A 16339-nucleotide genomic window follows, 5' to 3' on the forward strand; every position below is an offset into this window, starting at 1 on the left:
AAATTAGTACCCACACTAATTACCATTCCAAGGAGACTCACATGTTGCCAAAGATAGCTGACTCCTTCCCCGTTATAAAAAAAAAAAAAAAGAAAAATCATTTTTGCTCATCTATGGGATGGATGTACAATGCCCAGGAATGCTGTGCCTGTACAGCATCTCCATACCTTCATGTAAGCCAAATTCCCTTGATCACCATTGGATCTTCTGGCTTATTACAACAATGGTGTCTCTCATCATCTGATAGTTGAGCATCTCCAGGGGCACTATTGTTTGGGGGTCTATGCATCTTAACTGATTGTCAGCCCCTTCCAATAACTGCCTTACCTGTGGGGGAAAGCATCACTTGAGTTTCTTAGTGATTCTGCAGACCCTCTTACTAGCACATTCTTTATAGTTCTCGTCAAGAGTAGATCCTCTGGACCTTCTCATGAAACATTGTTATTATGATGAAGCTTTTCTAGGGATTTGGGGCTTTTCCAGGAATATTTTAGCATATTCACTCCAGAAAGCCTATTCCCCCAATTTTTTAACTTCCTCCCTTACTATCTAAGATGACAATTTTGACACTTCAACTCCATTGAGCCAAGTCAAAACATTTCTATGTTTACAGGAGTCATTCTAATAGCAAGTTCACACCATCTCCTGGGTGAACTTGTTGTCAAACTGTGAAGTCCCATATCTCAAGGCATTGCCTCAAGGAGGCATGAAGACCAAACACACAAGATCTCCACCATCTCCTGCCATCAGCCACTCCAGTGCTGACACAGTAGCAAGTGACTGAAGTGGCCACTTTGTAGAGATGGAGGCTATTGACAGGACCAGTAACAAGGGATCCCTATTGGAATGGCTCATCTACACACCACTGCTCAAGCATCTGATCTGCCACTAACAGAGAATAATCCTGAGTCCTGATACAGCATCATTCCTGGAGGAAACCAACAAGCCACCCTGTGGCAAGTCAATTCCATGGGCTCCTTCCATTCTGGAAGAGCAAGAAATCCATTCTGACAAGAATAGATACATACCCTGGTGATGTTTTGACTTTCTTGATAGCATCACTATGCAAGGCCCTACAGAGCATGGAGATACCAAGGCATGATCCCTTATAACCACCAGGGCACTCACTGTACAGCAAAAAAGATACAGGAGTGGGCCTATGACCATAGGATTCTTTGGTCTATAGTGTTGCATCCAGACACTGACTGCCTGTTGTATTAGAAATTGGCTTCTAGAGATGCATTGCTTCAGAGGTACCACCTTACAATGATAGGGTCCCGTCCTGCAGATAGAGGTATACAGCTTAGACAATAACTCTATATGGTACTGTGCTTCCAATGGGAAAAATAAATGGAGCCTGGGAGCCAAGGGGATGGCCTTTCAACCATCTCTCCCTACTGGCTCAGTGACAATTTGTGTTCCTCATTCCTGTAGCTCTGAGTTCCACAGAATTGGGGATTCTAACTCCCCAAGAAGGAATATTTTTGTTAGTGCAGACAGTAAGAATCCTATTGAACAAAATGCCAAGCTGCATTTTATTAAGACTTTCCTCTCAAAATTTCTGATCAGCTTGCCTATTCTTCCTGATGTAGGAAAAAAAATCAGTCACCTCTGTTTTCCTCAATCCTGCGTCTTTACCCTGTATATTGGGTGAACAAAGCAAAGCTGGCAAACTTACAAAAAGCCCTTTTAGAGTTTATGAAAGGGAGAAGCTAAATATACTTCAATTATTCTCCAAGTGTACATTCCCAATACCATAGTGTGTCTGCCAAATACAAATGTTAACAAAAAGTGAACATGCTTTTAATTTTCCAGGTGTAATTCATCCAAGGTGTATTCACCCAAGGCAAACCACTGACATCATCTGCATGGTAAAGAACTCCATATCTCTGCATTAATCCATCCTGGTCACCAAGTGAGCTCATCCATGATTCATGTGGACATTCCTGGTTTGGTCTCTTGCCTGTGGAAAATGCCATCGGTTTCACACTGTTTCAGACACATTTTACTAAGGACTTAAAATAATTCAGGAGAAGTGTCATAATCCATGATCTTATAAATATGTCAGAAGTTGAGTTGAATAGAAAGATGGAACTAAATATAGGATTCCCTGCCTTTGCCTTTTTAATTGTTTATTAGAGATATTTCTGCTAATCTGTGGTAATTAGCAGCAAAACTAAATAATCTGCCATTCTGAATCTCAATTATAAACAGATGTGAACAGAAGCCAACCCATACACCCTAAGAACCTTGTTTTGCTTGTGTTAATTTAGTTGTGAGAAAACTTTAAAATGCCTAGAGACTTGTGGACCTCAGATTTCCTTCCTTAATGGGATATTAGTAAGTTCATGGGATGGAATCATAGTTCCATGTACCACCCAACCAGTATATGCCATGTGTCATTGGCCAAGGGAAAGGCCCCTGAGGCTAGTAGGCATGCTTCTGGATTGGTAAGAGAATAAGTCATTTGATTTTATTAGTTTGGGCAACGTATTTATTGGGTAGTCATAAAAATGAAAGATCAAGCAATAGTAACAGTTCCGATTATATTTATCGTAAAGTGGAGGATTTCATTTAAAAAAGCACATTATAAAAATTTTCAAGTGTTGTTACACTAATTATTGAATTTGTTCACTGAATTGCTTCAAAGAATTTGCATATATTCAATTATGATTTTAGAACCATAGGTGATTTTTATATACACATCTATGTTTGCTTAAAAATATTCATTCACGAGCAATAAGTATAATTTTAGCAACAAATTTGTATTATTGAAAGAAAGGAAAAGCCATCTAATTGAAAAAAAAATTATCGTTCAAATAATGTCTTAAAATAAGATAGTAAACTAGTTTCCTTTATTTACATATTTTGTGAGGTATAAAGGCTAAAACTTGTTAGAAGATATTGTGAATTCTATACTAGTTATGGGGACTCTTACACTTCCCATCTATTGGTAGGCCAGGGGACTTTACATAATTATCCTATTCATAAATTTAGTATGTAATACCATTCAAGGAGATAAGGATTTGAAGGTTTGTAAGTGTCCTTTCTTAGAAATATTTTGTTAGTCAATCTGTTACTTATCCTGAGAACTCAAGGTTACATTTTGAAATTATTTCCCTTGTTGTAATGATTCAGTGATCTCCTTCACCCAGTGTAAGTGTATAATTCAATAGTTTTTTTTTTTAGTATATTTACAGAATTGTTCATCATCACAATATAATTTTAGAACATTTCTATCAACCTAAAAATCAATTTTACCCAGCTTCAAGTGGCCTTCATTACAAACTCCAGCACCAGAAAACCATCAATCTACTTTCTGAGGTACCTTTGTCTACCTGCACATTTCATAAAAATGAAATTGTTCGGTTCTTTATTTCTTATGTGAGTGCTAAAATATTATTATTTATGGTTGATGTACATTGTGCTTTTATATGTGAAATAATTTATAGTAAAGAAATACATATGAGATTTAAAGTAATAACATCAATACAAACAAAAAATGCATGTTCTCTTATAAGTTGAAATTTGGAATCTTTAATAAATTTTTGGTGAATTAAAAAAAAATTTTCAAAATTTTCCTTAATTATACCTGTTTGTACTGAAATGCACTGTGTGCAAAATAATCCACAGCTTATTTGTTTTGCTTTCTATAAAATGTAGTTTTGTGGGCTGGGGATGTGGCTCAAGCGGTAGCGCGCTGGCCTGGCATGCGTGCGGCCCGGGTTCGATCCTCAGCACCACGTACAAACAAAGATGTTGTGTCTGCCGATAACTAAAAAATAAATATTAAAAAAAAAAAATTCTCTCTCTCTCTCTCTCTCTCTCTCTCTCTCTCTCTCTCTCCCCTCTCACTCTCTCTTTAAAAAAAAATGTAGTTTTGTAAAGATCAATTAAAATATCAGAATTAAGGGGTTTTGTAAACTATAAATAATCACATAATAAAAAGCTCTTTTATTACTTCTCCATTTTTTTTTTCCTTTATGAAAAATGTACTCCAAACTGGGAAGTTGTAGTAAACTGGTTAAGAGCAGATCAAAAACCAGGAGCTGACAGTAGAAGAGTATCTTTTTGTTTTACAAGAACAACAACCCAGGGGACTAAAAAGACCCATGAAAGGTCTGCCCTGCAAAGCACAACTTTTGAATGATGAGACACAGGAAGCATTTTATCTAATTGAGTTCTGAATCTGACAACACTATAATCTAGATTAACAACTTTTCTTTTCACTCGCGAGTCTCGTGAACACACACTTGAAAGCACACAAAAGAGAACAAAAAAAGAAAAAGAAAATGGAGGGAGACCTCACGGAAAATCCATGCTTTGTTCAGCACCTGAGAGGCGCATCTTTGGGGGGAGAATGGCAGCCAGGCCTGCATGTGGGTCTGGCTCTTACATGGCCTTAGCAGAGCCCAGTCCTAGGAGGAGCTGGTTGATTTTGGCTGGCCTCTTGGCCATGGCAGGGCCCTGTAATGAGAGAAGTTTAGGGTGGGCTGGAGGACAGGTAGGTGACCATATTCTTCAACATTAATCCTATGCTCACTGTATAAAAATATTCTAGTCTTGCTCCTGGGGTCTAGGAATGTGAATATTTAACAGTTACTTCTGGTGATTCTGGTTATGAGGAGAGTTTGAAAGATGATACCCAGTCCTGTTTATGAGGCAATTTTACTGACTGAAAAAAAAGTCATTCTAATTGCAATATTCTGTGGGGACAAGTGCATGGCGTACTGCATACATGGCATACGTTAAGGGTGTCTGAGCGGCCTTGCTCCGCGGCTCCCTCCTGGATTGGTGGCTGCAAGGACAGTTAGCAGAAATTGCATTGGTGGCTGCCTGAGTACATACACATGATAACTGTCCAGTAAAATCAGACCTGCTTCCTGCGTGGTCTCCAGAGGTCTTGAATAGCACCTCCGCAGCCACACTCTCCTCTACCCTGTTCTGTGGACCTCCTCTGTGGATGACAGGAGCCCACGCAATATTCAATGCATTATCATTTATAAAAAAAGAAAGTATATATGTATGTGTATGTGTGTATGTGTCTTTACATATATATAAAATATGTATGCTCTCTATATATGTACAAATATATAAATGTATATTGTGTGTGTGTGTGTGTGTGTGTGTGTGTGCGCACGCGCATAGTACACATATATGTCCTGTCTCATGTCTGGGATGCTAGTTTTATAGAGGAATATTCTCCTTACTTAATCTGAAGCTTTTCATACAATGGTTTCTTAGGAAATTCTAATGTAAAAATCTAATTCTAATGTAAAAACCTGAATTCTAATGTAAAAATTCTAATGTAAAATATTTCCTAAGAAATTCTAATGTAAAAACCCAGAGGCGTAGTTCACTCTGCAGAATTCATAAATAAGTGCCTCCTACTGTTGCCCAGGCATCAGGATTTATTGGTCTCAAATATTTTCACTAACATAGACAACTACCTTTGTGAAACCTGTAGAGTAAATTATAACTTACCCCTTAACAGGCCCACTGAGTCTTCGAGAATTTGAAAAGACTTTCTTTTATTTGAGAGAAACCATCATCAATGAATAGTAAATATAGTTCTTTATTTAAATCATAGTGTAGATACATTTTCTTTTCTTCAAGCTACACGAGTGACAGAGAGTGACTCCGGGTGAATTTTGAGTGACAGGTTTGCTCTTGTAATATACAAACTCTTGTGGAATATTTTACAAGTCCCTCATGTTGGGTGAGAGAAGTGTGAAAAGGAGTGATACAGCACATGGACATCAATCTCCAAATTGAAGGCAAGGTCACTGGCACAACACATCACACACAGGGAACTGACACATCACACACCAAACACTCTCTTTCTAACAATGCTTTCCTCTTTATCATGTTGGTATGGAAATTAAATACAAAAATTGCAATGAATGCAGCATTGGAGGAGTTTTTCAAAATACACTTGGGAGGCCATCAGGATGCAGGATTTATTTAGGATTCCAGATGTTAGGTAGGTTAGTTAGCCATGAACAGATGTGGGGGGGGGCCAATGATGGAAGATAATGAAAGAAAGAGATTAGGCATATGCATAAGGAAAAATTCAGGAGTTATAAATAAAACTGCCACCAGAAAACATTTGGGGAGGGAAACCTGGAATGCACAATCTCCCGAAAGCCATAGACAATTAAAATCCCTTGAGAGAATTATAATTTCAAATCATGGGGAGCTCTAATTGAAGCAGAGGAGCTTTAGAAAAGTGGGTATGGTATGTCAAAGCCCCCCCAGCTGTAAACACTTCTAACCCCTCAAGGGAAATTGCTGTTTTCACACCATGTGTCATCATTGCTAATAGCCAAATTGTCAGGGCTCTCTCATACAGCCCAAACTATGTCACAACCAGATGCTCTGGCAACCAAAATGAAAAGTTTCTTCAGCAGTATTGAAACTAATTAATGGAGCAGGAAAATTGAAGGAGATTTGATTTTTCTAACAAACTTCAATTTGGAGCACACCTGTTAATTCCAGTGGCTCCTGAAGATGAGACAGGAGGATCACATGTTCAAAGCCAGCCTCAGCAATTTAGTGAGGCCCCACGCAACTCTGTCTCAAAATATAAATTAAAAAGTTCTGGGAATGTGACTCAGCGGTGAAGTGTCCATGGGTTTGATCCCCAGTTAAAAATAAATATATTAAAAATAAACAAACAACAAAAAAACTTCCAACTTGGTGAGCACTGGTTCGTTCATACAATTTCTACATATGTAACCTTCACTTCTCATTCTATTAAACTTTTACTTGCTACTCTGTGTTTCCCTTGAATTCGCTCTAGTGAGATAAAAAAAATTAAAAAAAAAAAAATGGGTGCCTAAGGACCACAGCAGCTGCCTGGACTCCCAGCCCTTGCTTTGTGACACAGCTGCTGCCTAAGAATATGAACTCTGGTCACCTTCATCCTTCGAATGCAGTCATCTAGAACAGAGAGCTACAATGTGTCCAGAGGCTCAAGATACATTTCAAGAGGTTATTAGACTGTTTCATGGACATAACTATCTACATTCCTTCCTTTGTCTTCGATTGGCCACATAGTTCCTGCACCTACTAGCAATTTTAATACAAGTTTCCCCACAAAAGAATTTTCACTGCCTTTGCACTTCATTCAATGTAAGTTCCTGTCTTTTTCAGAACACTGATTCAGAGCTTTCTGAATCTTTGAGAGTCTTTCTATGTTTGTAGTTTCTAAGTTTGTATTGACCCAGATGGATATCAAGGACATTGAGCATGGTACTGTAACTGAAAGCTCAGTCCTTGTCCCTCATGCCAATTCAATAAAGAGGACATGGTTTTGAAAGTGTCATTGCTTTGCTAGCAAAGGAAGAAACACAGAAGACGCCTGTCCCAGAGGCTGTGACTCTGCCCAACAGGAAGAAAGGGGATTTTAAAGGATCGATTCAAAGGCGACATTCCAGATGTGCCCTGACTGGGGGTCCCAGGGCACCCTGACCCTGTGTTAGGATCCACTTGTTAATTCTGGAGATATTCACTTCCTAGATCCTCTGGCAAACACCTCCTTCCTGTGGAGTGCAGATAACTCAAAGTAATCTCCCCACCCCAAGTTAGGGAGGGGAAGAGGCTGTAGAGGCAAAGAAAAATGTGTACCTTAAAAAAAAAAAATAGCCTCAGAGTTATATTCAAAAGGTGAAGTGGAGGGCTGGGGATGTGGCTCAAGCGGTAGTGCGCTCACCTGGCATGCGGTGTGGCCCAGGTTCGATCCTCAGCACCACATACAAACGAAGATGTTGTGTCTGCTGAAAATGAATATTAAAAAAAAAATTCTCCTTTAAAAAAAAAAAAAGGTGAAGTGGACCACTGTTACAGTACCTTGGTTTATAGACAGCCCTTATTAGTGTACACTATGAATACTTTGGATTTCATCTTTTCTTTTTCATTGTTTTTTGCTTTACTTTTGAAAAACCAGCCTCTACCTGAGAGCAAAGCCTGTCCAAGGAAGGGACATCACCTTTGTCCTTGGAAAAACCCACAGAGCACTCCTAGGCACATTCCCACCCTGCTAAGTGGTTTATCTACAAATAACAGGAGAGATCTGCTGCCCCAGGTGTCCCTGACTCAGTCAGGCTAGGTGGGGACCCATAGCAGCCCCCTAGCAGCCACCAATCAGCATGAGACAGGGAAATACCTGGGATGCCAGATGACCCTCCCAGTGGTTTATGATGGTTGATAACATGTTGGGAAACCACGTAGCTCAGCAGGAACTCCCCTCTTGGCTTAAAACAATCAGTTCAAACGAATACCCCCTTTGTACTGACCAATCACCCCTAGACAACTTGTTCCCACCAGTGAATGTGCTGATCATGTTTTAGAGTTGTTATTTGATTTTCCCGCGGTGTGTGATGATTTGCTAAAAGAGGCTATGATGTATGTGAAGTCCCTGCCTTCTCCAAAAAATGTATAAAAATGCTGCAAACCCTGGGTTCGGGGCCTCTCAGCGTCACCAGTTGCTGTGTGTGCGTGTGGAGGACTGAGCTAGCTCGCAATAAACACCTCTTTGCTGCTTACATTGATCTTGGGTCTCTGGTGGTCTTTGGGGGTCCCGAATTCGAGCATAAAACCTTTTATTATAATTTTTTTATGTTGGATAAAGATGAAACTAAAGAAGTTTTATAAACCTTGCAAAATAGTGGATCTCAGAAAATCAGCTATAATAGACTTATACATCTATTTTAAAGCTTAATTTATATGTTTTGAATTTTAAAAGCAGTTTTTTTTTCTTCCTTTTTTGTGCTCAGAGTGGGATGGTCTGGGTGATGAAGGCTGGAGTGGTTCTACCACTCAAATCCTGAGGTGAGGACTTGCCCAGAGTTTCCAGCTTCTTCCCTGCTTTGAGCTTCATTTCCACCTGTATCAAATAAGCATCCAGAAACACTTGGAATACTGCCTGGCCCACTGCAGGCTCTACTTGTCCTATTCTTTAATTTTCATTACATCTTTATATATACACGCAAAGAGATGTCCTTGGAATGGGAAAGTAAAACAAAGAAAATGCTGTTTACTACTTTGTTTTCTGTGGGGTTGGTGTCTGCTTGATAGAGTTATCCCCTATTGGTAGGGGAGAGAGAGATATGGGTGGTCCAGACATGAGGTTAAGAATGAATTCCATAAACTGGGTCAACTGTGCTGACTTCCACATGCTTTCTTTTCTAAAAATCAACTTATCTGGAAACCTACTAGTTTAAGTCTACAGATGTGTGACATTTCTCAGCAAACTTCCTGTCGTCTGCGGGAGAAACCAGGCCCCAAATGCCAATAATGAGAACATGAGTTTCCCCGAAAGGGTACCTTTTTTTTTAAATCTTTTTAATTTATTTTTTTTTAATTTTTAGATTTTTCTTAATTATTTATACATGACAATAGAATGTATTTGTGCACTTTGATATATCATACATAGATGGGATAGAATTTCACTTTTCTGAGTGTACATGTTGCAGAGTGCTCATGTAGTCACTTATATACAAACAGTAACAATGTGTGTTTCATTCTACTATTTTCCTATCCCCACATCTCCTCCCCTCCCATCCCATCACTTCCTTCTTCTTAATCTAAGGTAACACTATTCTTCCCTAGTGCCCCCACACCTTATTGTAAATTAGCATCAGCATATTAGAGAAAACGTGAGGCCTTTGGTTTTATGGGACTGGCTTATTTGGCTTAGCATCATATTCTCCAACTCTAACCATATACTGTCAGATGCCATAATTTCAGTCTTCTTTAAAACTGAGTGATATTACATTGAATATATATCCCACATTTTCTTTATCCATTCATCTATTGAGGGACACCTAGGTTGGTTCCATAGTTCAGCTGTTATGAACTGAGCTGCTATAAACATTGATGTGGCTGCCTAACTCTAGTATGCTGATTTTAATTCCTTTGGGTATAAATCAAGGAGTGAGAAGAAGGGGTACTTTTGTGATGCTTACACAGACCAGATCCCACTAATCATAAAATCTGTAAGAACAGGTTTCAGTTAGAGCCAGTGGGGACTGGAAAATCTGGTGTCATCCTGCTGTCAGTCAAAAGGCAAGAGCTAGACTGGAAACTTCCCTGGGACCGGAAGTGAAACTAGGGGGCAGGAGGGAACTCTATTGCTTTCCTCTCTTAGAGGACCTATTCTTTCCCTCCTAATAAACTCATGCCTGTTACTGTGGTTGACAAGTCTAAAATCTTTCTGGCTTGTTTACAGGAATTGAGATTTAAAGCGTCTTCACGCTGCCTCAATTTTGTGTAAGGCCCACGACCTGTAACACTATCAACTCTGGTTGTTATCCTAGTCTGTGGTTATCAGGAAAGGTCGGTAAAACACAGTGAGGTCTGCATTCATTTCATTGTGATTGGATTGTATGTACAGTATGAACATCACCAGAGAATATACCTACATTAGTTTGAGGCAGACTTAGTGGGGTTTCTTGAGTTCAGAATTTTTTCTTTTGCACAGTGACATATGCCTGTAATCTCAGTGTCTCAGGAGGCTGAGGCAAGAGGATCGCAAGTTTGAGGCTAGCCTCGGCAACTTAGTGAGATCCCATCTCAAAATCAAAAGTGAAATAAAAGGACTGAAAATTTGGATCAGTAATAGAATGGTAGAGTGGGTTCAATTCCTAGTACTGAAAAAAAAGGAAGAAAAGGAGCAGAAATTTAAGCTTGTTGTTTCTGCATTGTCAAATGTAGGTTTATCAAAGCATATTGTCATATGCTGTTTTTAAAATTAGCATTTAAAATTACTTTTTAATTGATACATAATTATGCATCTTGATGGGGTACAGTGAGATATTTCAGGGTCTAGCGAGATTGGGTGAAAGACCTAAGCAACCTCATTCTTCTTGGGACCTCATTTTGCTCTGAAACTTAACCTCTGACCTACTGCAGTCCTAAAGCTCTGTGGAAACAGTTCTCGGAAAAGCCGCAGATGGTGATCACCTAAGAGAGGCCAAGATATCAAAATATCTGAAATGCCAGACGGCCCCCACCTAGGTGTGGTGACCAGTATCTAAACTAGAAGCCCTGCAGCGCTTGGCACTTACCCCCCTTGCAACATCCTCAAGATTTAAACCAATCAATTTTAAGTGCATCAACCCCTTGAACTAACCAATAATTCTTTCCAGATTCTTTCCCACCACTTGATAAGCTAATCATGTTTTAGAGTTGTTGTTTGATTTTCCCACAGTGTGTGACGATTTGCTAAGAGATGCTATGATGTATGTGGGGGCGTCCCTGCCTTCCCCAAAGAGTATATAAAACTGCTGCAAATCCTGGGCTCGGGGCCTCTCAGCATCACCAGTTGCTGGGTGCATGCTGAGGACCGAGCTAGCTTGCAATAAACACCTTTTTGCATCCATCTGGGTCTGTGGTGGTCTTTTGGGGGTCCCGAATTCGAGCATAACATGGGCACATTCAGGGGTGGTGTGGCCGTAGACTTCAGTGTCTGAATACAAGGTGTAGTGATCAGATCAGGCTCACTGCATGTTCTCACTTATATGTGGAAGTTAATGTCGATCTCATGCATGTAGAGAACATAAGGATCGGAGTCCTTACCTGCAGCCGGGAAGGGAATGGGGGAGGGGGAAGCAAGAAAGGGTGCTAATGTGCATGGGGGCACAATTGGTATGTGTAATAGAATTGTAATGCAAAAAAAAGTCCAGTGTTCTTTCAGTGTTCTCTAGCAAAGTAGGACAACTAGGGCTGAAAACAATAGTATATTTCAAAATAGTTACTAGGCAGGATTTAAAATTTTCCCAGTACAAAGAAATGATAAATGCTCAAGGTGATTCTGCTGTAGGGCTGGGGTTTGGGCTCAGTGGTAGAGCGCTCACCTAGCAAGTGTGAGGCCCTGGGTTCGATCCTCAGCACCACATAAAATTAAATAAAATATAAATAAAATAAAGGTATTGTGTCCAAGTACAACTAAAGAAAAAAAAGGTGATTCTGCTGCATTTGAGACATCTCCAATTCTATCCTAGCTGGGGCCCGAGGCTGCCTTCCCTGGAGTAAGGAGAGATGAGCTTCATTACCAAGTCAATGACTACACAGTGGGCTCCAGGATTCTTGCAAAGGATGAGCTGTGGTTTTGAAGTGATGCTAGGGAAGGTTCACAGCTACTGCCATTCTTCCTAAGTTTGGTCCAGCAGGACAGTGCTTTGAAAATGCCTGGCCTTTTTAGCATAAAACTCTCAAATTCACTATTAAAAGTGAATGAGAGGCTGCATTTGTAGCTCAGTGGTAGAACACTTGCCTAGCACCTGTGAGGCACTGGATTGGATCCTCAGAACCACATAAAAATAAATGAAATAAAGGTATATAGAAAAAGTCAATGGAACAATTAAAAAAACAATAAATAAATAGAAGGAAGACCAGTAGAGTAGAGAATGGGAATGGGGAGAGGGGGTGGGAGGGAAAGAGGAAGCACTGGGAACTGAAATGGAGCAAATTAAATTCCCATTTCTATGATTTTGTCAAAATGAACCCCACCATTATGAGTAACTATAATGCATCACCAAAAGCATTTTTAAAAACAAAATAGACTTAATTTGAAATTATTGAAATAAACCTTACTTTAAAAATAAATATAGGTTAAGTTTTCCTTATTTAAATGCTGGGGAAAACAAGTATTTCAGATATTGGATTTTTTTTTGAGATTTTGGAATATTTGCACATAGGTAATAAAATCTCTTGGCAATGGGACCCAAGTTTAAACAGGAAACTCATTTATGTTTCATATCCATCTTATACACAGAGAAGGTGATTCATACAATATTTTTTAGTGCGCCTGCAGTTTGATCAACCTTTCACATGAAGCCAGGTGTGGAATTTTGTACTCGACTCTCATGTCAGCAGTTTTGAATTTTGGAACATATATTTGGGATATTCAAATTAGGGATATCCAACATCTGCATATAATCTAATTTAGCTAACACTTGTTTGAAATATGTAAGCACATATTTTTAAGTCACTACAGATAGATTTCATTTTTGAGTCAGAATGCAAGCCTTCCCTCTTTTCTTCCCTTCCCCAAGCCTCTGGCATCTGTCTCCATCACCAGTAGCTTATCAAAGCTCCCAAACAAGCCTGTCAGGATTTGATGACCTACACTCAGTGCTAGATGGGCCTGCTGCACACACTTTGGTTGAAAAAATAAATAAAAGTTTGACTCTTTAGTTAAATCTTCAGAAAATATTACAGTTTTCTGCTGGCCAGCTCTTTAAATTAAATCACATGCAATACTGAATTAGAATCCTAATTTGGTCTTAAAAAAACCTTAACTTAGGTATCTGTTTCTTCTCAGAACATGTTTGTTTCATTTACAGAGTGGAAAAAGTTGCGTAAGTAATCATTGTTTGACACACATAAATTCTGAGTTTTTTGGTAAATCTATCAACATTGTAAATAATCTTAATTTTCAGCCCTCCATCAATTTTCTACTATATTAAAATCTCACTCTTTTGGCAGGTAACATTTGCTATAAAAATTGCACACAAAAGCCCTTCCTGGTAGAATTGCAACCACAAACCATAGAAACAAATTTTTTATGAGTTTAAATATATTAACATTTCAATATATATGTGTATGAAGTTGTTACCCTTGCTTATTTTCTCAGTAATGTGAAAAGATAAAGCTACAGATACATCCCTATAATTATGTAAATATACATATACATATATAGACTCTGATTGACTATAAATCAAAATGAAGGTTCTGACAATATTTTTTTCACAAAAGCAATTTACTAAAAAATTGAAACATTCGTCTAAGGGAGGAAATATTAGGGCTATAGTTGCTTCTGTGGCCCATTGTGCCATGATGTTAATTTTGTATGTATTTTTTTGACACTGAGCACATTTCAGAAAAATTGAAGTAAATTTTCTGCTGAAACTACTATTGCCTGGTTTTCTGGGGTTTTCATACAAACATGCCTGCTTCAGATCCTACTCCTCTGTCGTGTGCAGCCCGGACACTCGGAGGAGGCAGGGAACACCAACCCCAAGTTAAATTCCAATAATATCTTCAAACCCTTTTTTGAGACAGTAGAGTAAATGTCTTCTACCTTCAAGTATTTATTTCCTGAACTATAGTGCTTTGTGGATTCAGACCTCTATGGATTGTGCACACAGGGCTCCTATCCTACATCTCTGCATCTACTTATTAAAGGACACAGTCACCAAACTTGGTGTGGAGATTACAAAAATCAGACAAGGCTAAACTAGACTAGGAGTTTGGCTAAATAAGTGCTGCTTAATTTACATACCTAGCATAGAATGGCAGAGACAGAAAAACGTTAATTGTTAATCCTTAATCGACTCATCACTTACAGAGGCTGAACGCAAGCCCAGGAACAGACAGATGCCAGAGACATTTATAGGTAGAACTGTTAGGGCATAGCCCTCTTCCTGTGTGACTCCCTAGGACAGGGCCCCAAATCCTTTTGCAACTGCTCTCCAGGATGTAGGTATAGCAGGGGAGAGAGCAGGATTAAGTGAAGCTAAGTCTCCCTCCCAAAAGCAGCATCTGATATTAAAGAAACCTAAGATAGAGAAAGCAATTTGGTCAAGGGAAGAAGTCAGCCTTCTTTATTGGAATACATTCCTTCAGGTCAGTAAAAGAATGGATCTCTTAAAATGTGATTTCTTCTGCAGGACATATATTATGACGACAGTTTACACACACACACACACACACACACACACACACACCCCACACACACTTTTTTGGGTAGGCATGAAGATCTGTGACTGTGTAAATATACTCCAGGCTCCAGGTTGCTATCATAATTTGCTGGTGCTGAGGATTGTCTTTCAGGATGCATGTTAATTATATTTGGTATTTGCTTATCCCAGATGTAATGGGCAGAATGAGAAGAAACAGATTGTTGTTGTTGCTGATGTTGTTTTATTTTCTGCTCCACAGACCATATAATCAGTATATAAAATAGAAAACAAAATTATGATACATAAATGCTAGCTGTAGGCCTAAGGAATGGTTTTCTCTGGAAACAAAACTGTAAAAATAAGACTATTTTGTTTATGGAAAAAATATTATTTACATCCTCAAATGTAATGTAGAAATTGATTACATTTTATGGATGTTATTTTAGTTCATGAGAGCTTGCACAATGTTTGCAATCTCTAAGTAGAGTAACAGTTCCCAGACAGATGGCAAGGAAAGGGGACATTTAGAAAGTCAAATTGGTCATGTGCTGTTTTCAGTAAAGGCCTAGGTTAAAAAAGATACTTTAAAGTTCTGGGCCATTATAAATCTGGTAGGTAGCCAAGGGAATATGAATTTATAGTTGAAAATGTTAGCTAAAACAAAGGCCTAAACTGGCACATTAGGGAAAGTTTAAGAGGCCGTTGATAAAGACATTACTGAATGAAGAGGAGTATAGAAAGTTTTGTCAATTATAGCAACAAGAACAGGGGTTAATAAGAGGAAGAGTTTTGATCTTCAAAGAAAGAAAATTAATTTCTCTGATTTGATCGCATGCAATATATATATTAATGTATTATAATCAAGGTATATTATCAATATATATTAATGTCTATTAAACTATCAAATTACATCTCACAAATTTGCACAATTATTCCGTCAATGAAAAATAAAACAAAAAACTTAATAATATTTCAAAGTGGCAATGAATAGTAAAAAAAAAAAAAAACAAAAAAAAAACCCTCAATTGTGTTCTCTATGTCCCATAACATAAGATGTGAGGTTAATAGGGAGATAGGGAGCTTACAACCAAGAAACCAAAAAAGAGTGTAGGGTCTTTGAAGAAGAACCAGGGTTCATTTTCCAAAACGGTAAAAGATTACAATGGACTCTGAGGGAAAATAAAGTAACTTTAGAAGACACAAAATAGGGGAAAAATTATGGTGAAGGAAGTACAAAGTACTAGAGAATGAGATTTAAGATCTGAGAATTTTACCCAAGTTGAAATGATTATGTCTGGGAGCCTTTGCCCCCAGGAAGAGAGACATGGTTGTATTCCATATCTGTAAGGGGAGAGGTCTGTCTCCCAGCTCTCCCCAGGAAAGAGGTGTGTGCTCCCCGAATCTGGAAAACATTGGACTTTTGTAGTTATGATATTAGACAAGGATTTACTTAGGGAGACATTATTATATATATATTGGCAATTTGCAAAACATACGGGGCAGCCACAGATGACCAGTGCTCACACGACCTTTGTCACTCACTTCATGACTACTGAATTCGACATTAACAAGCACAGCAACTTCAATGTGAAGTCCATCTAATGAAATCTGTCAGTCAGGCAACGTGGGCTGTCACCCACACAGCTATAATC

Source organism: Callospermophilus lateralis, chromosome 14 (assembly GCF_048772815.1).
Source record: "Callospermophilus lateralis isolate mCalLat2 chromosome 14, mCalLat2.hap1, whole genome shotgun sequence".
NCBI classification, from domain to species: Eukaryota; Metazoa; Chordata; class Mammalia; order Rodentia; family Sciuridae; genus Callospermophilus; species Callospermophilus lateralis.